The sequence below is a fragment of the Aquarana catesbeiana genome, linkage group LG12 (assembly GCF_042186555.1).
Source record: "Aquarana catesbeiana isolate 2022-GZ linkage group LG12, ASM4218655v1, whole genome shotgun sequence".
Taxonomy (NCBI): domain Eukaryota; kingdom Metazoa; phylum Chordata; class Amphibia; order Anura; family Ranidae; genus Aquarana; species Aquarana catesbeiana.
The window spans coordinates 160,354,632-160,379,021 of NC_133335.1; the positions used below are offsets into that span (position 1 = coordinate 160,354,632).

Consider the following 24,390-nt stretch of genomic DNA (forward strand, 5'->3'; position numbering starts at 1 on the left):
AATCGAGGCCCTAATCCTCAGGGAGGAACCCCCAAAGATCACTTTATTGTTCACAATCCACCTCCAGAGCATCAGATGAGGATCAGGGAGAATTACAAACCTGGTAATTATCTACACATAACCACAAAAGCCTAAGATAACCTCGGCATCTAGGGATATGACACTGAACCTGACTTTGGACACATTGACATGAGGATCTGATAATGCCTTTCCGGTAGAATGTTGCTAGTGAGAAGGAACTTTCACCCCCCCTGTTTTAAGTGTTGTCTACGGACCGCTGTTGGGGAAGCACTCACTGTCCTTCTAGGAGGCAAAAACTGCTTAATTAGATCCAAATTAACAGAATTCACAGGAGAAGATTGAAGGAATTCCAGGTTCACACTCTACACCTCACCCCGAATGTATCCTCTTAGAATTATAGGCATAAACTAGCTGGACACTTTGCAAGACTATGCTTCACTACAATGAAGAAAGCCGGGTGTTGATATATATAATATAAATGTCTTACAGTCACTATATCCCATTAACCATTATATGCCGAAGGGTTAATCAGGACACCAATATGGCTACTGTCTAATGTCTTTTTTCCGTTTTTTTAGTTTTTTCTATTTTTTCTTTCATTTTTAATTTTTGTTGCAGGGTTATATTGTCTACACTCTAACCTGGGTGCATATACTGTACACAGGCTAGACCATTTTGACTTTATAGGCCGGGTTCCTCTTCTCTCTCTGGACGACAGATACAGATAACCTATTTTTCTCTTTTTTTCAAGAGAGCAGTCCTAACACGCTACCACAGAGTGGCATTGACGGAACGGGATATAATTTCTTGTTCACAAGTCCACTAAATAATTACTTCAGAGTAGTGAACATACTCTGAAGGGTATTACTATTTCTCCATATTCTCTACCATCTTTTCTCTACTACCTGATCCCCTTTTTCTTTTCCTTATTTCACGCCCTTTTTCTAACCACCTACCTCTTCCTTCTCCTAATAATATACCATTGTCGTATCGATTATTGTTCTTTGACCAATCTGAAGTTTCGTTCACAGATATACTGAAGCGAGGGGTGCTTGTGGGTCTTCCGGATTGCTTATTCATCACTGGGGCGTAGTCCCACTATCATATCGCATAATGTACGGGGGTTGAACATACCAGAAAAAAGATCCACAAACTTGAGGGAACCCAAGAAAGGTAGGCCTCATTTTGTCTTTTTGCAGGAGACACACTTTCAAACCAACCACATACCAAAATTGACCAGCCCATATTTCACAGAAGCTATACACGCCACTAACAACAATGCCAAAACAAAGGGAGTTACAATCTTGATCAGCAAAGTCGCACCTTTCAATCTATCGGACAAACTAGTAGACCCAGAAGGAAGATAAGTCTTCCTGAAAGGCACATACACAGGGTCACCCATTACCCTTGCAAATGTCTACTTCCCCAACTCGACGCATGTAAACTTTGGCCAAAGAATGACAAATGCCCTGACAGGTTTTACATCGGGATGCCTAATTCTAGGCGGAGATTTTAACATCCCACTCAACCCACTAGTAGACACATCCACAGGAAAATCTTGCATCACCTATAAGATACTAAAAAAAATCAAATTGCAATTGCAATCTTTACAATTAATTGACACCTGGCGATTCCTTCATCCGACAGGCAGGGATTACACACATCATTCGGTCCCGCATAACCGTTATTCACGTATAGACCACATTTTTATTTCCCAAAGAGACCTAGAGTAACTGAAGCAAAAATTGGAATACAGTCCATTTCAGACCATGCCCCCATGTCAATGACAATAATAGGAAATACACCTTCTCTCAATACAGCCTCCTGGAGACTAAATGCGTCACTTCTGACGGACATTGAACTACTACCCAAAATCACAACTAAGCTCAAAGAATTTTTTCAACAAAATGAGACCCCAGATGCGAATCCCCTAATGATTTGGGGAGCACATAAATGTACTATCAGAGGAGATCTGATATGAATGGGGACTCAACGCAAAAGGAAACAGGAGGCTGAGATTGCGAGACTGACAAAACTAATCACTCACTTAGAGACCACTCATAAACAGTCCTTGTCAGAATCCTGGGCTGTTACTCTACTAGAGGCAAGGAAAAATCTGCAACAGGTCTTAGAAATTAAAACAAAACGTCTCTTATTCTTTAAAAAAAAAAAATACTACGAGGCAGGCAATAAATCTGGCAGGTTGTTGGCTAGAGCTCTACGAGAACCCAACACTTCCAACCACATAATGGGCATCAAAGGGCCAAATGGCTCCCTAGATGTTAAAACAGAAGAAATAGCACAACACTTTCATACGTATTATTCCAAGCTATATAATCTACCAACACAACACAGGCCATCTGACATCCTGGGAGACAGAACAAAGGCTATACATGACTACTTGACAAAGAGTGGGTTACCACAATTAGAAAAGGAAGACGTTGCCATATTAGACGAACAAATTACCTCAGTAGAAATACAACAAACCATCAAAGCCTTAAAACCGGGAAAGAGCCCAGGACCAGATGGGTTCACTTCCATTTATTACAAAACTTTTACGGATATATTGACAGAACCCCTAAAAAGAACCTACAGCTCCCTGACAGGAACAGGAACAATACCACCAGACATACTTACCACCCACATTACAGTTATACCCAAACCACATAAAGACGTCACAGAATGCTCAAGCTTCAGACCCATTTCTTTACTGAACATACAGTCCCTGACAAAAGTCTTGTCGCTTCTCTATTTTGTAGAAACTCCTGCTATTAACCTGACTTTTAATTTATCAATTGGTGTTAGAAATAGCTCATATGAAAAGCTAAAGCCCTCCCAAATGATGTTTAATGCACTGAAATAAATTAGTTTCATTGAAAAAAGATTTATCATTTAATCAAGACAGACAGGTCAAATTTTGGCAAGACAAAAGTTCTGTCGCCTATACAGAAATTGAACAACTTTACTGAAAATCCAAAAATATGTCAGCAAATTAAGTAGTGGTGCTGTGAGATCCAAATTTAATATCTTGTATGACTTCCATGAGCTTGAAGGACAGCACCCATGCGGTTTGGCAAGGATTCATACAATTTATTGATGAAGTCATCAGGAATAGCAAAGAAAACAGTCTTGCATGCCTCCCAGAGTTCATCAATATTCTTTGGTTTCATCTTCCATGCTTCATCTTTCATCCTACTCCACATATGCTCAATGATGTTCATGTCTGGTGACTGGGCTGGCCAATCCTGGAGCAGCTTGATCTTCTTTGCCTTAAGGAACTTTGATGTGGAGATGGAAGTATGCAATGGAGCACCATCCTGCTGCAAAATTTGGCCTTTTTTATGGTTGGGAATATAAGAGGTAGCTAAGATTTCTTGGTATTTTAGACTATTGATGTTGGCCTCCACCCTGCAGATCCCTCGCACACCCCCATACTGGATGTAACCCCAGACCATGATTTTGCCTCCACCAAACTTCACTGTTTTCTGGGTAAATCTCGGCTCCATGCGGGTTCCAGTAGGTCTCCTGCAATATTTGCGGCGACTGTGGTGTAATTCAGAAGATTCATCTGAAAAATTCACCTTCAGCCACTTTTCCAGAGTCCATCCTTTTAGCAGGCTGTGGCCCTTGGCAAATGCCACACATTTTTTCAATTGTCTTTTGTTTAGTGCTGGCTTATGGGAACTGATTCAACCATGGAGGCCATTTCGAGACAGAATCCAACAAACTGTTCTGGTTGACACAGGGACCTCAAGTGACCAGGTCTCGTGGAGCTCTGCTGCAGTGGAAAATGGGCTGGCTTGGATTTTCGAGCCAACAAACGGTCCTCTCGAGCAGTTGTCTTGCGGGGTCGGCCTGACCTGGCCTTGTCCAAAACATCTCCAGTCTCTTCAAATCTTTTTTTATCCTCTGAACTTGACGCTGAGACACTTTGAAGGTGTCTGCCACATCAGCAGTGGATCTGGTCTTCAGCCTTTTGATAATCAACACTTAAGTCTCCGGGTGAATCTTAGGCATGTTTGCAGAGGTCTAGTTGCAGTTGAGAAGGTCTAGTGTACTGGTGTTCTTTTTATACTCACCTGTGACCTAATTGATCTATTATTAGTCACAGGTGAAGCTCATATAACAAGGCGACAACACTTATGTCTTGGCAAAAATTGACTCACTAGGCTTTACCAAGCTGTGAATATTAGAATACTTTTTGTCAGTTTCGTTTTGAACTGAAACATTATTACAAAAGCTGTTGGGATTAAAATGACCCATTTCTTGTAACAAAATCTTGATTAGAAATATATTTTAGCGGCACTTCAGGTCAATTTGTACACAAGCGACAAGACTTTTGTCAGGGAGTGTAGACATGAAAATACTGGCTAAAATCTTAGCGAATAGACTTAGACCATTCCTAACATCCATAATAGGACCTGAACAAGTAGGCTTCATGCCGGGACGTGAAGCCAAAGACAACATAATTAAGGCATTACTACTTACACAAGCATCACATACCCTGAATATTGAAAGTCTTCTCCTGTCCATGGACGCGGAGAAGGCTTTCGATAGGGTAGCTTGGGACTTTATGTTCGCAACTTGCACGCACATAGGGATACCCACACGTATGATGACGTGGATCAAATCACTATACCAACAACCTTCAGCTAGGATAAGGATTAATGGATCGTTATCAGAAAAAATAGAAATAACAAACGGTACAAGACAGGGTTGCCCCTTATCTCCATTAGTATTTATTCTTTCCCTGGAACCATTCATCCGAATGCTTAATAAAGATGACGCAATCAAAGGCATACCCATCAAAGACAAGGTATATAAAACGGCAGCATATGCCGATGATCTATTATTCTTTGTGACAAATGCACATGTCACTATCCCTAACCTTATGAAAGCCTTTGCCCACTACGGTTTCCTTTCTAACCTTAAAATAAACCTCACAAAATCTGAAGCCATGAACATTAGCCTATCCCCTACTGAACTAGCTAAAACACAAGCCAATTGCCCTTTTAAATGGGAAGGGACAGCTTTGAAATATTTGGGGATTTGGCTGACTCCTAAAGTATCACATATATATGAGGCAAACTTCCCCCCCTTACTCCAGCAGATAGAGAAGGACTTAAAACTCTGGAATTCGGGCTACTTTTTGTGGTTTGGGAGGGCCGCCAACTTAAAGATGGTGATGTTGCCCAGACTTCTATATCTCCTCAGGGCACTGCCGGTCAGAATACCCCAGATATTCTTCAAAAAACTACAAACCGCCCTACTGGCTTTTCTTTGGGCGCACAAAAAAGTCAGGATTAAATTTACACTCCTGACCAGACCGAAGGAACAGGGAGGGATGGGTATCCCAGACTTCCAGAAATATTGCCAAGCGGCACACCTTACAAGGGTGATTGACTGGCACTGCCATACAGTCCCTGACAAAAGTCTTGTCGCTTGTGTACAAATTGACCTGAAATGCCGCTAAAATATATTTCTAATCAAGATTTTGTTACAAGAAATGGGTCATTTTAATCCCAACAGCTTTTGTAATAATGTTTCAGTTCAAAACGAAACTGACAAAAAGTATTCTAATATTCATAGCTTGGTAAAGCCCATTGAGTCAATTTTTGCCAAGACATAAGTGTTGTCGCCTTGTTATATGAGCTTCACCTGTGACTAATAATAGATCAATTAGGTCACAGGTGAGTATAAAAAGAACACCAGTACACTAGACCTTCTCAACTGCAACTAGACCTCTGCAAACATGCCTAAGATTCACCCGGAGACTTAAGTGTTGATTATCAAGAGGCTGAAGACCAGATCCACTGCTGATGTGGCAGACACCTTCAATGTGTCTCAGCGTCAAATTCAGAGGATTAAAAAAAAGATTTGAAGAGACTGGAGACATTTTGGACAAGGCCAGGTCAGGCTGACCCCGCAAGACAACTGCTCGAGAGGACCGTTTGTTGGCTCGAAAATCCAAGCCAGCCCATTTTCCACTGCAGCAGAGCTCCACGAGACCTGGTCACTTGAGGTCCCTGTGTCAACCAGAACAGTTTGTTGGATTCTGTCTCGAAATGGCCTCCATGGTTGAATCAGTTCCCATAAGCCAGCACTAAACAAAAGACAATTGAAAAACCGTGTGGCATTTGCCAAGGGCCACAGCCTGCTAAAAGGATGGACTCTGGAAAAGTGGCAGAAGGTGGATTTTTCAGATGAATCTTCTGAATTACACCACAGTTGCCGCAAATATTGCAGGAGACCTACTGGAACCCGCATGGAGCCGAGATTTACCCAGAAAACAGTGAAGTTTGGTGGAGGCAAAATCATGGTCTGGGGTTACATCCAGTATGGGGGGTGCGAGGGATCTGCAGGGTGGAATCAACATCAATGGTCTAAAATACCAAGAAATCTTAGCTACCTCTTATATTCCCAACCATAAAAAAGACCAAATTTTGCAGCAGGATGGTGCTCCATTGCATACTTCCATCTCCACATCAAAGTTCCTTAAGGTAAAGAAGTCACCAGACATGAACATCATTGAGCATATGTGGAGTAGGATGAAAGATGAAGCATGGAAGATGAAACCAAAGAATATTGATGAACTTTGGGAGGCATGCAAGACTGTTTTCTTTGCTATTCCTGATGACTTCATCAATAAATTGTATGAATCCTTGCCAAACCGCATGGGTGCTGTCCTTCAAGCTCATGGAAGTCATACAAGATATTAAATTTGGATCTCACAGCACCACTACTTAATTTGCTGACATATTTTTGGATTTTCAGTAAAGTTGTTCAATTTCTGTATAGGCGACAAAACTTTTGTCTTGCCAAAATTTGACCTGTCTGTCTTGATTAAATGATAAATCTTTTTTCAATGAAACTAATTTATTTCAGTGCATTAAACATCATTTGGGAGGGCTTTAGCTTTTCATATGAGCTATTTCTAACACCAATTGATTAATTAAAAGTCAGGTTAATAGCAGGAGTTTCTACAAAATAGAGAAGCGACAAGACTTTTGTCAGGGACTGTAGAGGAACTAAGGACTGGGTAGTACTAGAAGAAAGTTTAAGCCCATTCCCACTCCTATTTTCCCTATGGAACCCAGGACTGAGGAAAAATAACACACTGAAACAACAACCTTTATTGGAACACACATTGAATATTTGCACAAAAGCGTCTGCAAAATCCACATTGACCTCACCACTAAGCCCTCTTACCCCACTATCAGACAATTCAGAATTTAGCCCAGGAATGGGCAACAGACTACTGCGTCGACCCCACACTTATAAAACCTTACTAGCTGGTGACTGCTTCCAAAAAGGAAGATTACTAGACTACATAGACCTAAAAAGAAAAAGCGAGATACACCATATGCCCATCTGGACGTATTTCCAGATTCGTAGCTACGTGAATGGAGCGAATAGACAAAGCCATTTTTCTAGGCCTATGACAGACCTTGAAGCAATCTGCTCACAAGGTGAGCAACTCCAAAAGGCCACGTCTATAACATATAAATGGCTGCAAAACCACACCCCTGAAAAAACAGATAGATTCCGAACACACTGGTCCTCTGCGCTCAACCGAACATTCACTGACAAACAATGGACAAAGGCCTGTATTTTGGCACATAAGTGTTCAATAAGTACCAAAATGCAGGAAACATCCTATAAATTACTCACGGATTGGTATGTTATACCTGCTAAACTACACTCCTGGTATGCTCATACCCCAAAAACATGTTGGAGATGTGGAGGTGATACAGGCACGCTTTTACACATCTGGTGGCATTGCCCTAAACTGACCACATATTGGTGTAAAGTCAGAGATCTGATAAAGTTGATAGCCGAAACAAAATTAAAGCTGGATGCTGCCTGCTGCCTGCTGCCTCCTACACATCTCCTCACAACCTCTGAAAAAGTACAAGACCTCTCTAACTAAACATATGCTGAATGCAGCAAAGACGCTAATCCCAACCCTCTGGAGGACCACACGGGTACCCACTATCTCGCAATGGCTAGCAAAGATCTCAATGATTTATGAAATGGAAGACACCTTGGCTCAAGCTTCAGATGCAGTTGACAAATTTCACAAAACATGGTCTCCTTGGATAGAATTTCGTTATTCTGATGCATACAAAGAATTCTGTAAAATTTGATAAGTCAGTACTCAAACACGTGAGGAACAGATAGCCTCATCTGTTACTAGATCCTAATGGTATACCCCTATGCTGTCCCCCCCCTTAAATCTAATCTCTAACCTACTTCTCTCCCTTTTCTCTATCTCCTGTTACTTTGATTGAATATCTTCACTGGTATAGGTTTACCTACAGTTTATGAGTGATAGTCGATACACAAGTTCGTAATATACATGATGTTATAAACTGATTTGATTTAGATAGAACTAACATAAAGATACGAGTATCTAATGGATTTATAGTGATGATAGGTTGCACTATATTAAAATGTTCAAGCATCAATGATTACCACAATGTTCATCGCTAGTTGTATTACCAAAAATAACTAATGATAAATACATGTATCTTCAATATGAGTATGTAACAATTCTATGCAGTTGTTGATGTTCAATAAACTTTGAATGTTAAAAAAAAAAAAATTGAAATTTTACAACTTGAGGAGGAGGGAATTGCTCAGCCTCCAGATGTCAAAAATATCAGACAAAATCACAACAGATAGCAGCAGCTGTTTTGATAGTACTTCAGTACATCCAAGTACGCACCAGGCAGAACAGGCTACTGAAGTAGAATTACCTGTGAGTCCGACCCTTGAAGGTCTTGACCTAGAAGGAATTGATTTCAATATAGAGGATGAGACACAAGTACACCAATATCAGGATGATATTATTTCTATGAGTCCTTACTCCCCTCTGTTATTTATCGAGTCCTCCTCACCCTCAAAAAGAGTGTCAGCACCATTACAATCCCCTTCCGACTTTGTTGTTTTGCCAAACTCTCCCTCCCATTCAAGTAGTGCCACTGCCACCATTGTTAGGCCACCAAATTCTTCAGAAGCCACAGAAGCTGCACATACTCATCAGCCAAAAGAAATTCTACAACATTCTTCACCGGCCACTGGCAACCACCGATCAAAAATCTGGGAACACTTTGTTTCAGTCAGTTGGTGACGGGCGCCTAGTGAAATGCAAATTATGTGCCAGGGAAGTGAGCCGTGGGAGAGACTTAGGCCATTTAACCAATGCAGGAATGAATAACCATTTCAAACACACCATACACCAGTGCTGCTTAGAGAAGAAAGTGGAGTTGCAGCTCCACCTATTAAAAAGAGAGCAAGCAGCATTACTACTGCTGCCATTACCACCAAAAGGCAGAACAAGGGACAGGGTGATCAAGGGACTTCTTGTGTAGCTGACATGAGGCGTCCCATTCCTTTACAGCAGCCCATGCTGCAACAATTTAGCAGCTTTCAATCAAGGGGGATGTCCCGTCAACAGACAAATAAAATTACCCGTCTTATAGGGCAACTAATAGCAGTGGGGGGAGCACCACTTAATATTGTTGAAGGTGAGCCGTTTAAACAGCTCATGAAGGTGGTTGCACCTCACTATGTTCTATCCTGCCGTACTACATTTAGTCGCAAAATTGTACCCTCTTTGTATAATTCCTGTGTTAGATTATTGAAAGAGGAGCTGGGCAGAGCAGCTGGCCAGAGCAGCTGGCCAGTCTATCCATTTCACTACAGACTTGTGGAGCGCTCCCAGTGGGCAACATGCCTTTTTGTCATTGACGGCACACTGGTGGCAGCCCAAGGAGTCGCAACCAACACAGCAAACAGCAGGGACAAGAAGCACAGGGGCGAAGGCAGCAGTAACTCTCAACCATGGCCACCGCACATTCTTGCTGCATGCAGAAGTCATGGTCCAGCAGCACACTACTGTAAATATTTTATGTGCACTTGAGAAAATGGTGGCGGAGTGGCTAGGGGAGGAGGCAGGCACACGGCCAAAGATGGGCTTTATAGTCACTGATGCTGCAGCAAACATGCTCAAGGCCGTGCGAGATGGCAGATTTGTTGGCATTCGTTGCTCTGCACACGCCCTGCATCTCATTGTGAAGGCTGCTTTGGATGATGAAAGTGGCACTAGAAAATTGTCTGCTATCTTAGACTCCTGTAGAAAGATAGCAGGCCATTTTCATCGAAGTGTGAAAGACAGTAATATACTCAGACTTGAGCAGAGTAAGGCTGGCGTTCCGCAGCACCGCTTGAAGATAGATGTAGTCACCCGTTGGAATTCCACTTTAGAGATGCTTGAACGAATTATGGAACAGCAAAAGCCAATACATATCTGTCAAATGAACATGTTATCGGTGTAGCTAGGCCACTAAGCAGGGAGGAATGGAAAATAATCAGTCAGATGGTGACGGTGCTTAGCCCTTTTCGAGATGTTACTGAAAAATTGAGCCAAGGGAATGCAAGTCTGGCTCAAGTCATCCCTTTCCTCACATATCTTGTCAATAAGATGGATGGCTTTCAGAACAACAGAGACCCTTTGCCTGGCGACATAGTTGCAGATGTTGCTGCAATTGTAAGGAGGCTGAAGACACAATTAAATCAAAGGATGAACGAGCTCATAGAGGCATGCCCTGAGTTAATGCTTGCCTCTATGTGCGATCCACGAATCAAGGGAAAAATGGCACTCCTCAGGAGTTCCCTTACCACCTATAGGGATCTATTAATTCAGAGGGTGTGTGACAGTCACAGAAAACCGTTTAGGCCGTTAGAGGGTCTTAGGAAGAAGAGCAGGAGGAGTCTGATAGTGACATTGTGCCACCATCACCTACTGGTATCAGCACCACCACTGCTGCGCACACCACCAGAACACCTGACGTTTGGAGTTTGGCATTACATTCTTTAGTTGGACCCACAAAACAGCCCACCATGAAACAAAGCATTGTGTCAGATTATGTTAAACGTTACCTGTCAGAACCACATTTGCCCTCTACTACAGATCCATTACAGTATTGGGATGAGAAGCGGGGTATTTGGCCTGCTCTTTCTGTGGTGGCCCAAGAGCTTCTTTCCTGCCCCCCGACCTCTGTCCAAAGTGAGCGGGTATTTTCTATCACGGGAAATATTCTGTGCCCACAGAGATCACAACTGGCCCCACAGCTGATGGAGCAGATGACATTTCTCAAAGTTAATCTCCCAAAGCTGGGCTACCCTGACCTAAGCTTTGAAACCGAGTAATTGTACTACTATTACTAATAGCTATTGTCAATTCTACCTGTTCCAAGATTAGGTGCCAAATACTAAATACAACAAAACCAAATATAGTGCATGCCAGGATATGTACCAAAATGAATATGTTTAATGAATATATGATAAAGTATCAATCACAATGCAGAGACTGAGAGAACATGAGAAGCTGTGATCAGACCCATTGTATATTATTCAATGATTTCTTTTTGGGTGGGGGGGCAGGCCCATCTCAAGTGATACAACATTGATTGCCTAAACATTTTATTTACCTAAATCTTTTTGGGACAATTGGCTTACTCTCTACCCCACCAAATAAGGCCGAGGTTGTAAACCCGAAAAAGAGACCATACTGTGAGGCTGATCCTAGCTTGTTAGGCTCTCAGTCTCTAAAGTTGAGAATTAAATTAAAAAAAAAAAAATATTTCTTAAAGTAGTTGTAATCCCACTTTGCAAAAAAATAACAAATCTAACACCTGCAAGACAAAGGCATAATGAGCTAGTATGCATAGCATACTAGCTCATTATGTAATACTCACCTGAGATCGAAGCGGTGCACGACACAGCAACGGCCGGCGACATGTCATACGGGAGTTACGTTTGGGTATCGCGGTTCCAGACAATCACAGCACCAGAGCCATGATATCAGGAAGTAACTCTGGGATGATATGTCGCCCGCCGGAGCTGTGTCGTGCACCGCAGCGGGGGCTTCGATCCCAGGTGAGTATTACATAATGAGCTAGAATGCTGTGCACGAGGGAGCCGCGAGTCACGGCATGACCTCCTTTAGAAACGGCTTCTAAAGTGTGCCATAGACATTGGTGGACTTCGCTTTTGTAAATATATCCTAACCATGGAGGTTTAGGAGATATGTCCAGCACCTAAAGGTAAGCCTTAATCTAGGCTTACCTGTAGGTAAAAATGGTTGCACAGGGTGTAAAACCACTTTAAACATATTCATTCATTTGTATAGATATCCATTCCTGACATGCACTGTTTTTGGTTTTGTTGTATTGATTATTTGCCATCTAATCTTCCAAGTTGCAACAGGTTCAATTTATCCATCCACTTGGGTAATAATAATTATAGTTTTTGCTCACATATCACAAATCCAATATCTACTACAACCATTTGAAAGAATGTGATCATCAACCCAAGCTGGGGTTAGTTTGTTTCGTTTTCGTTCATTTTTGGAGTAGTGTTTTCACTCCATGGCTCACAATTTTCCCACCAAAAAATATGTTAACATTCCAAAAAGAAAATTACTCTTTAATTCCATGGCTCACAATACTCCCACAAACACTGTGGCTCTCCTCCTACTGTACTGCTACTGCAGACTGCTGCCACCTGCCCTCAGAGAAGAAATCTTGTAGGTCACGTTGGAAGACATCTCACCACACTATGGATTTCATCATGGAAAAGTATATTCCCTGTGGCACCTTCAAACATGTGAGTGACTTATCAATTTTCCTTTACTCACCTTTGATAATTCCATTAATCATTTCTGCTAATTTATATCCCTCTCTTTATTTTTTTGTGCAATTTAGTGACGTCACACATGCATGCGGAATGCTAGACCTGGATGAGGAAAAATCAAATAGATCCACACATGAGTTTTTGAGCACTTCATAGTAAGTATTAAAAGTACACCACACTTTTATGGCCCGTACACACAGTCGGATTTTCCGATGGAAAATGTCCGATCGGAGCGTGTTGTCGGAAATTCCGACCATGTGTGGGCTCCATCGGACATTTTCCATCGGATTTTCCGACACACAAAGTTTGAGAGCAGGATATAAAATTTTCGGACAACAAAATCCATTGTCGGAAATTCCAATCATGTGTACACAAATCCGACAGACAAAGTGCCACGCATGCTCAGAATAAATAAAGAGATGAAAGCTATTGGCCACTGCCCATTTAGAGTCCCGACGTACGTGTTTTACGTCACCGCGTTCAGAACTATCGAATTTTCCGACAACTTTGTGTGACCGGGTGTATGCAAGACAAGTTTGGTCCAACATCAGTCGGAAAAAATCCTAGGATTTTGTTGTCGGAATGTCCGAACAAAGTCCGACCGTGTGTACGGGGCATAAGAATGTTATAATGATAATCTTATATGACTTTTTTTGTAAATAAATAATATTGATTTGTCAGTGTGTGTGAGTGAGTATGGGGTCAGTCTGTGGGTGTATGGGTCAATGTGAGTGTGTATGGGTTTGTCTGTGACTCTATGTATGTATGGGTCAGTCTGTCTTTGTGTACGAGGCAGTTCATTAATTGGTCACTGTGTCTGTCAGTTAAGCTGTGTGTCTGTGTCTTTATGGGTCAGTGTGTGTCTGTGTGTATATGTATATTTTAAGTGGGTGTGAGTATATCAGTGTGTGTCAGTAAAGGTCTGTGTCAAGGAGTGCATACATTGCAAAAATGTTCTTTTGATGTATATATGAAATAAACTAGTGTTACTTATTTTATGTTTTTTATATTGAAAATTATTCCTTAATATCTATGCCATTGCCAGCACAGCACCTCCACTTCCCAGAGCTCAAAGAGAGAGATACTGAGATACATCTGAACTCATGGCCTACCTTGGCCCTGGTATTTAGTGGCCCTCTTGACCACCAGGGATCAGAATGCTCACCTCCCTGCAAGGTAAGAACAGGAGACTGGGACATTTGTTATCTTTTGTAATAATGATTAAAATAAAATTACTAAAACTATTAAAAAATACTACTGAAGAAGCTTTACCTTGTTGCAAAAGCAGATATTTTCTCATTAGTTTACTACAAAAGCAAACATGGTTGCTGGTTGAATAACTCACATAGTGACATTTCTACTTTTACTTTAATTTATAAACTTTATAAATGACACTTGCCAGTTGCCACCTACAGTATAAATACATTTTTGTCACGTCTATCCCAACATAGCTAGTCAGACACTATAGCTGGCTTCTGTATTCTTCGCCTATAGCAGACCCCTTTCACATAAGCCAAGCAGGCCTTCCAGTACGTGGTTGCCCTCAGGTCTTAGACACAATGCTATAGTCCCTGACTACCACACAAGGGCAGGTGCTAACTGAGCAAAGCAAACAGGTACTTGCAGTTGGCAGATAGGCAGATGGCTTTCTATGACAGTCCTGGTAAAAGGCAGGCTTACAACAGGTTTGGTTTCTACCCAGAGATTGGCCACATTAATCACCTTAAAGGTTGACATACAGTCAAGGAGAGTGCCCTAACCAAAACCTTGGATGTTCGAATGAGGAGCTTGAGTGCTCGATACTCCTGATAATTTGTGTATGTATATACTGTATTTATTGGCGTATAACACTCACTTTTTCACCATGAAAATCGGGAGCAAATAGCGCGTGCGTGTTATACGCCAATACTTCAATTTTAGCTGCCTCTGAGGGGACAGGGAGGGGGCGGGATGAGCACCGTCAGATTAAATACAGTGAGAATCTCCTGTTTACTTGGCGGCCTCTGTAATAGAAAGTCCCGTCTCCTGGGCCGCCATTGGGCCACTGTTCTGTCTATCATAGGAGATTCTCACTGTATGTAATCTGTCGGCGCTTGTCCCGCCCCCCCACACTGTCCCCTCTAGGCTGCAGATGGGCATCGATCAGGCTGCATTGATGGCAGTGGTGAGGCTGCTGCATTGATGGCAGCGGTGAGGCTGCTGCATTGATGGCAATGGCAAGGCTGCTACATTGATGGCAATGGTGAGGCTGCATTGATGTAGACTAATGAGGCTGCATTGATGTGCACTTATGAGGCTGCAGGTGGGCATTGATCAGGCTGCATTGATGGCATTGGTGAGGCTGCAGATGGGCACTGACCCTTATTTTGCTTCAAAGTTCCATATTAAAAATGTAAGTTTTTTTCCTGAAACTTCCCTCTTAAAATGAATGTGCGTGTTATACGCCTGTGCGTGTTATACGCCGATAAATACGGGTATTTATATATTAATTATATTACTAAATATATATATAGATAAATATATAAAAAATTATTTAGTTTTTTTAAATGCACAAAATTATTGCGCCGCCTCCCCACCCAGATTTGAATGAGGTATGTTATATCTTATGTGCCTCCCCTATATTTTGTTCCTAGAGTCACCAGTGCTGGTTGCCGCACCATTTTTCCAGTCTTCCCTTTGGACCTTTCAAAGAATTCTACTCACTTAAAGCTCATGTATCATAGATTACAGTGGCCTCACAGGTAAGACCTCTTTTAATGGTGACACACATTCTTGTAGGATAGACAGAAACACACACATATATATATATATATATATACATATATTGTATGTGTGTGTGTATATGTGTATATACTGTGCATATATATATATATATATATATATATATATATATATATATATATATAAAAGTTATTTGTTTTTTTTTAAATGCACTAAATTATTGTGCCCCCCCCCCCAGATTTGAATGAGGTATCTTATATCTTTTTTTTTTTTTTATAATTGACAATTTTTATTAAGCTTTCAAGTATACAATACAATGGTTGAAAGTGACATTGCATGTGAAAAGACAACAAAAATTTTGAAAAGGAAAGCTATAAAAGCATAATGTTCATAACAAATTTCTCTAGAAAAAAGGGAAGTCAGACCAGAGAAAACTAGAGTGACTTATGAAAACATTGTTTGGTTCATTCTTCTCGAAGAGAAAATATGATAGAGAAGAGAGAAGAAAAGAAAGAAAGAGAAAATGGAAGAGGTAGATAGAGAAAGAAAGGGGTCCATATATTAGGGCTCATCTCTCCAGGGCTCCAAGTGTGTACCACCGCTCAACGGGGGGGGGTAGGTCTCATGGAATCACGGGGGGGCTCCAGCCTCCTGTGCCATGGTTCCCATGTAGCTGTATGCTTATCCATTTTATCTGTGAGTTTGGCTGTCATGGATTCCATAATCTCTATGTCTTTAATTCTGCTATACAGATCAGATAATGACGGAGGGTTCCGGCGTTTCCAGTATAAGGATATTAAGCAGGTATCTTATAACTTATGAGTCTCACCTATATTTTGTTCCTAGAGTCACCAGTGCTGGGTGCCACACCATTTTTCCAGTATGCCCTTTGGACCTTTCAAAGAATTCTACTCACTTAAAGCTCATGTATCACAGAGTACAGTGTTTTACAGTGTTTATTGCCTCACAGGTAAGACCTCCGTTAATGGTGACACACATTCTTGTAGGATAGATAGAAGTGCGTTATCTGACTCCTATCATTCATATAGATCCCAAAATGTACCAACTGCCTGTCTGATCAGGTACAGGATGAGAAGAAGCTCCTCTGCCTGGGCTGCCACTCGGCTGTGCTGCATACCGATATTATTCAAAGATACACGATTGCAAATTGCCTCCACGTGTCTTTAAAAGATGAGGTAGTGCTTGGGTGGGATCCACGTGTTTCCTGAATGCCTACAGATATTGTCCCCCGCTACCTCCCCAGCCCCTCAGTGTCTATTTTTCCACCCCGCCTATTTTTTTTCAAGTACCCCCTCCCCGCAGCTCCTGTGTCTAGTATCCCCCCCTGGCTTCCCCTGTATGTTCACTGTTCAGTATTGCTCCCCCAGCACCAGCTTGTAGGGCAGCCAAAACAGCAGTTGCTGGTCATATCCTTTAAATTCTCGAGCACATCTCCCTTTAGTGAATAGACAAGTATGTTTCATCCATGGACTTAGCATCAAAAAGTGCAGGTAACTTTCACTACGCACTTTCTGCCACTTGACTAGATGCTGAGTTCAGTCTAAGAAACTGTAACGTTGGCTGTGTGCACAGGGAGATAAGGGTGATCATAGCACACTACGTGCGTATGCCTATAATGTATTTTAATTTCAGATGTTTATTATTATTATCAAAACAAACAAAATATCAAACATTTAAAATACCATTCATGCAACAGCATTCATACCCATAAAAAGCCATGTCTCAAATATAATGTACATGTAATTATGAGCAGGAGTACAAAAATAGATATATTGGTTTCACCCCCTGGCTCATGTTGCCAGTGTGGGGGAGTAGATATATGTATAAGCGCAGCAGGGTCCAATATATTGGGCCAGTACTCCTGCAAGGAGCTGTTTATATAACATTCTGTTTATTGGATAGCTCCCTATAAGCAGCCCCTTGCAGGAGTACTGATCCAGTATATTGGACCACGCTTATACATCTATCTACTCCCACACACTGGCAACATGAGCCAGGGGGTAAAACTGAAACCAATATATCTATTTTTCTACTTGTGGTCATAATTAATTATATGTACATTACAGATAGTTGGACATGGCTTTTTAGGAGTATGAATCCTGTTGCATGAATGTTGCCAATTTTTATTGTTTTATTCTTTTTTCTGTTTTAATACTAATAAACATATGACATTTTATAACACATACAGTGAGCTGACCGATAGTTTTTATATTTGGATGGTTAAGTATAATCAGATTTTTTATTTGAGTTGGTGTACTATGTGTTTCTTACTGATATCTCCCATCTCATCTCCTTCCACCTCTTTCTACTTTGAGAAAAGTACATAGGGAATTATTGCAATGTGTATGAGGCAGTATCTTGAGAGTCTGATTAAATTTTGATTGTCTACTCTAAAACATCTTTGTTTGATGGTTATAAAAAAAAGTGATGCGTGTGACTTTAAACATGAAATTAAGACCGTTGTACTAAATATAGAAGATAAATACTCAAATAGGTGAATATTATTATTTTAAATCCATTTCAACAACTTTGGACTACAGTATAACACAATTTTGGAAATTACTTAACAAATTTTAAAAGAACACTAAGCCCCAGTTCACACAGGGGCGGCACGACTTGCAGGTCGCCTCACCCAGACGACCTGCACACGACTTTCATGGCAACTTGCAAAACGACTTCCGTATAGAAGTCTATGCAAGTCGCCTCAAGTCGCCCCCAAAGTAGTACAGAAACCTTTTTCTAAGTCAGAGCGACTTGCGTCGCTCCTATTAGAATGGTTCTGTAGTACAGAACAGGAGGCGACTTGTCAGGCGGCTAGGTCGCCCTGACAAGTCGCCCCTGTGTGAACCGGCAGTAAAAGCAGTGAGGTACAATAAAGTCTAAATGAATAGTTAAACCAAGTAGGAAGTGTTTTTTTTTTAACTATTGTGGATTTTGAGTTTAAAGTTCTGAATGATTATTACCGTGTGTGTGTGGGGGAATAAATTAATAATTTAGCAGATATGTGATAGTATTAAAAAAAAAAAATTATAATAATAATCAAACTATCAAACTATTACACCAAAAATATTTTTATTTATAGTAAGAAAAGAATTTGTAAAAATGAAAAAATATAAAATGTATTAAGGTCTATTATTTATTTACATGTACAGTAAAGCCGATGTATATGCTCATACAGCCATTGAAATGAACAGACTCAGACTATACACAGAGATTAAACAAATCTCCCTACACAAGTAATAAATAAAACGTAGGTGTCTAAAATGCAAATAAACTCTGAATAACTTTACAGCACAAAAACGCCCCTGCCAAAAACTGCTGATAACAGCTATGGGCACATAGGATAATATGCTGGGGAGTTAATTGGCTGCAGAAAAAAACTTTGGAAGCCAAAACCAGCAACTGTAAGAACAAACAGTCTACATGTGGCCTAAAAATGTGAGCTGAGCTGGCATGGGTCCTGGGGCAGAGGAAGGTGTAGCCTTCAGCTTTCAGAAGGAGACTGTTCTCTGCTGCTTAAATTTTCAGAGGAGCTCTCAGGCAATGGAGCAATGTGTCTTGAAATAACTTCAAGTAAAGAAATCCTAAATTGCTCCATTGCCTGGCTGTGCTGTTGGCTTACCCAGGCCAACATTATTTCAAAAGTGTCAGTTTGCTGTCTGCTCAACTGATGAATGGTCCGAGTAAGCCTCCGGATATCCCTTTGTATTCTTCTGTTGTCATGCCTTTGTTCTGTAAGCACCCTCAGAATGAGTTACTGCACAGTTGGGCCAGGCGGTACAGCAGGAGGTGGCATCAGGGCAGGAGGTGGCAGCATGTGGGAACCTTGGCCCCTGTCCTCCTCCTCTGGCCATGGGGAGAAAAAAGGAGTCTGGGGAATCATAGGGGTCATCTCTGGCTCAATCTCCAGGCTCTCCGAAATAAGGACAGGCGTGTGCAGGCTGCCCTCAGGCTGGTCTTGCTGATCTGAAATAGATGAGATAGGCAATGTTGATGATAGCATTCAAAGTAATTGATTTGTTGAGATTGGACTTGAAAGTAGTAGTAATAATGAATTATGGAGCATATGAAAGATCGAGTTGGGGAAGGGGGATACATTGTATTAATGATTGAGAGAGAATACCAAGAAGGTTTATCTAGCTAAATACGGTTACAACTTATTTAGCTAAATCTACCCATTAGTTTAAATTTCATTTATATCCTATATAGCCATAGTTTGTTTTCTCTTGACTTTAAACAAAAAAACTCAAAGCACATTTATATTTGATTTTTGACAGTTTTAATCAAATAACCTTTATAGAAGTAAATACAATTTAAAATAGCAGAGGCAGATAAAGCATTAAACAAATATTGTGTTTGCTTTTTTTTCTTCATTATATACCGTATTTATCGGCGTATAACACACACTTTTTTCCCCTAAAAACAAAGGGTAAACAGATGGCCACAGTCCACCCCAGGAGCCACCCATTGAGGGGGTGTCAGGCCGACTGCCCCGCCTCTCCTGGCCCTGGGTCAGCGCTCCCTGCATAGTCTGAAGTTGAGAAAAAAATCACTTGCCAGCCTATTCTACACCGCTCCTCCTGTGTCAGTGTCATTGTAAAACGAAGCTTGTAAATATCTCAATAGCTCAGTTTTTCTGGTTGCTCTCCTCCTCCTCCGACTGTAGCTTTGATTGGAGGAGGAGAGCGGTCACATGACCAGCTATGTAACATCAGAGGAGAGCAGTCATGTGACCAGGTCAGTAAAAAAAACGGAGCTATTGAGGTATATGGAAGCTTTATTTTGCAATAGGAGTGACACAGGAGGAGCAATGTGTAAGGAGCTGACAGTGATTTTTTTTTTTTAACTGCAGAGACTATGGGGTCTCCTGGGAGTGCAAGGGGGCTGTGTAATGGATGGGGGGATGTATAATGGATGGGGGCTGTATACAGGGGAGGGGGGGCTGTATAATGGATGGGGGGCTGTGTACTGTGCAGGGGGAGGGGGACTGTGTACTGCAAAGGGGGCTGTTTAATGAAAGGGGGGGCTGTGTACTGTGCAGGGGGAGGGGGACTGTGTACTACAAAGGGGGCTGTGTAATGGATGGGGGGATGTATAATGGATGGGGGCTGTATACAGGGGAGGGGGGCTGTATAACGGATGGGGAGCTGTGTACTGTGCAGGGGGAGGGGGACTGTGTACTGCAAAGGGGGCTGTGAAAACATGTTTTTCTTAAACCTCCCTCTTAAAATTGGGGTGCGTATTATACGCCTGTGCGAGTGTGCGTGTTATACGCCGATAAATACGGTATTTATAAAAATGTATATTTTCGGTTCTCTTTGTTTCATATATTAAAAGATAACACTTCTTTGAATGATTTTGTGGAGAAGTGATTGAGGCATGAGGTGTGTGTAAGAATTAGAAAATGAATGGTAATATTTTTTACGTGTTTTATATGAGAATGCCTGTGTGTAATGTGTAGATGATTATGGTGTGTCCTGTTTCTTTATATTGGCAGCTTGTGTACTTACCCTGAGGAGTGTTGGGCCGCTGTTTTCTGCCAGAAGATGATGCTGGAGGAATACGGCTCAGGCTTTCTGTTGAAGACGGAAGAAAGAGTCAAGGTAATGTTCAAGATAAAGTTCTAAAGGGTCCCAGCAAGTCGAAGGTAAAAGGGCAAATTGCTCATAAACGTTTTTTCGTTTTACCAGGGGACTGGGATATGGTAGTGTTGGTATACTATTGTAGTAAACCTTTGAAGTTTTATACCCGCAAAAACAATAAAAATAAAAGCCTGTAAAGCAAAGAAAAGAAATATTTACCTTCTAACGAAGCGTCGGCATCACATCATGGTCAGCGCTGAGGGAGCTCATTTCCAGCAAGGAGCTCTGGTTTTCTATGACTTCAGAGTGCATGGCTTTTACCTACAGGTAAGCCTTATTATAGGCCTTATTATATGCTTACCTGTATGTAAAAAAGTGCTAAAAAGGTATACATCCACTTTAAATCAGTGGTACTTAATTAAAATTCATTAAAACAAAATAAAAATTAAGAAAAAATGTTTAATTGCAGCGGAATTCTGAATCACATCTTTGTGCTATAAATGAATCTATCACATAACAGCCGCTCTCTTTTATTTCCCAATCCAATGCTTACATCAGTTTCCTCAGTCCACCTTCATATCGCAATCCCCCTTCACATCACAGTTTCCCCTTAACAGTAGTGTTCTGAAGGTATGAGGTGTCATGTTTGTATGAATATGAAAATGGATCTTTTATGTGTATGACATGATAATGCCTGTGTGTAAATAATGTGTAGATAGATGAATGATGATGATGGTGTTGGTGGTGTGTCCTGTTTCTTGCCAGCTTATGTACTTACCCTGAGGAGCAATGGTCCTGCCAGAAGATGACGCTGGAGGGTCCGGAATACAGCTTTCTGCTAAAGACGGAAAAAAAGGCAAGAGTCAAGGTAATGTTCAAGAAAAAGTCAACAGCTTTATTTATTATTTTTGCCTGGTTTATGTTGTACAACAACAGTTTTGATTATCAAAGCGGATATTCACAAAAAAGTGCACTGAGGTGAATTAATTTGCACTGGAACTGTACAATCTAATCTGAATTTGCTGATGTGTTAAAACAGATGCTACATTTCTGGGCAAATTTTTGTGAATAGACTTTCACATATAATTTACTACAGCCCCCATATACATACTATCAGGGCTCAAAATTTCAAGTCCTGAGCTACTAGCCAGGCCTTAAGGTTTACTCGCCAACAGTTGCCCCACCCAACCCCGACCTTGCCCCACCCCTAAACACACCCTCATAAATAATCTCATGAAATGACACTTAAATGTTTTATGCAGAATTAAATTATAAAAATAAATATTAAAAAACAACTTTATCTGTACTCACCAATGCAGCCTGTGCCCACCAATGCAACCTGTGTCCACCGATGCACCCTGTACCCACCATGCAGCCTACCTATGCAGCGGAGGAGAGGAACAGGAGAGCCGCCCGGATGATCAGAGTGCAGGGAGCACAGCAATAACAGCTTTCATTTCAATTGCTGTGTTCCCACAGCTCAATCACATACAGCCCCACCTCCTGGCCGGGGAACTTTAATTGACAGATCACCCGTCCTGGGATTGGATGGGTGATCTGTCTATCAAAGTCCAGGAGGAGGGGATGTATGTGGCAGTGAGCGGCGGGGAACACGGCAATGTGAAATGAAAGCTGTTATCGCTGTGTTCCCTGAGCTCTGGTAATCCGGGCGGCTCTCTTCCCCCCTGCGATCGCTGGGAGAAGGACTCCCATTCAACCCAGGCTGTCGGCGGTGCTTGCCCCCTGCTCCCAGCCCTTCCTCGCCAGCCCTCAATATCTACTCGCAAAATGCGAGCAGCCAAGTGGAATTTTTTGAGGGGTGCATAATACTATAACCCCCTCTTTTATTTCACAATCCCATTCTTACACATCACAGTTTCCCCTTCACAGTCGTGTTCTGATCTGAACCCCCTTCACAATGGTATTTTTTCACCCACGTTCACAGCACCTGAGCACAGCTGTGTTCTCTGTCCCCCCCTTCACATCTTCACCCCTTGCAACTCGATACTTCTTCACATACACAGCCCTCCGCAGCTCTGCCCCGTCACAATACAGCCTCCACAGCTCTACCCCTTCCTACCTTGCTTTGGCACACAGAACCGGAGACACAGAACCACTGAATAGTGGGTGAGAGCAGGAGTTGTTGAAGTTAACCAGCAGGTGATTGGTTGTTAGAGCCGCATAGCAACCGATCACCTGCTGGTTAACTATGAAAGTTCTCTTAGCTGCTCCATTCCCGCCCACTATTCAGCACTGCTGTGTCTTTGGCTCTGTGTGCAGAACGTTTCTGCCTCCTGCTCTCTGCTGTGATAGTGACAGTTGAGGAGACAGGGAGACAGAACCGGCACCTAAATGGATGGACTATGACGGTCCGGATGGCACAGTGACTTGGTCCACATCCGGCCCACAGTCCGCCATTTAGTGATGCCTGTTTTAAATGTTAAATAGAAGTTCATTATACCTGTATATCCTTTGTGTTTGTGTTAGGTACTCACCAGAATGTTGATAGGATGTACTTGGAGCTGATCGCTCTACATATGATGTTGCTTGATCTGTAAAACATGTATGTAAAAAAAAAAGTCATGCGTAGTCATAAAAAGTAAGCGTTAGCTTGAAACAACCATATAACTACAATATATAATGATATATTTCATTTTACTCACCACCAGCTCTCTGATGTGGACCCCTGCTGCTGAATCCAGGGACATCCTCTGCCAGAAGGCCATCTCTTAGCTCTGCCTCCCATTCTCAGAATTTAACAGGCTTTCCTCCAATGTTTTCTCCTAGTAGAAGCTTCTCCATCTTTTTGTTAACTGTTGACCGACAATCATAGAACCTGCAAATTAAAATAAACATTATTAATTACATAAATTAAAAACCAAAGAGATTTATTTTTTATAAAAAAAAAAAAAACTTTCATTTCACATAGTGATGGTTATATATATGTATATATACATACACGTTACAATATTGCCATGTATTTAACTGTTCTGCATGTGGCTGTGCCAAATAAATATTTTTGTTAAGCTGAACTGTTACTTTTTATTGACTACCGCAGTAACCGCACTATGTATTTTTTACATACTGTGTGTTCTAAGAGTGAAAGAATATTAGAATAATAATTACCTGTGTCTGACGCCAGTGGTGGGCCTGCGAAACTTGGAGACCGCATTCACAGAGTCCCGGACTCGTCCCCAGGCTGCTGCCTTCTCAGCTGTTGGCACAGATTGGCAGAAGAATGTCGATTTTTCTGTTAAAACTGCAGCAACCAATGCAGCATTCTCCTCTTTAGTATATACAGGTCCCCTTGATTTCTGTCTCTTGTTTCGCTGCCTCTGCTGCACAT

At 41.5% G+C, this 24,390-nt stretch overlaps 1 long non-coding RNA gene across 1 annotated transcript; it reads left to right on the forward strand.

Moving 5' to 3' along the window:
- The first annotated feature begins 20,180 nt into the window (after positions 1–20,180).
- LOC141114119 (uncharacterized) lies at positions 20,181–24,076 on the forward strand. The gene is made up of 4 exons (XR_012236872.1): positions 20,181–20,276; positions 20,960–21,065; positions 21,810–21,912; positions 23,714–24,076. It is a non-coding gene; the product is annotated as an uncharacterized lncRNA (long non-coding RNA).
- The last annotated feature ends 314 nt before the right edge of the window (positions 24,077–24,390 follow it).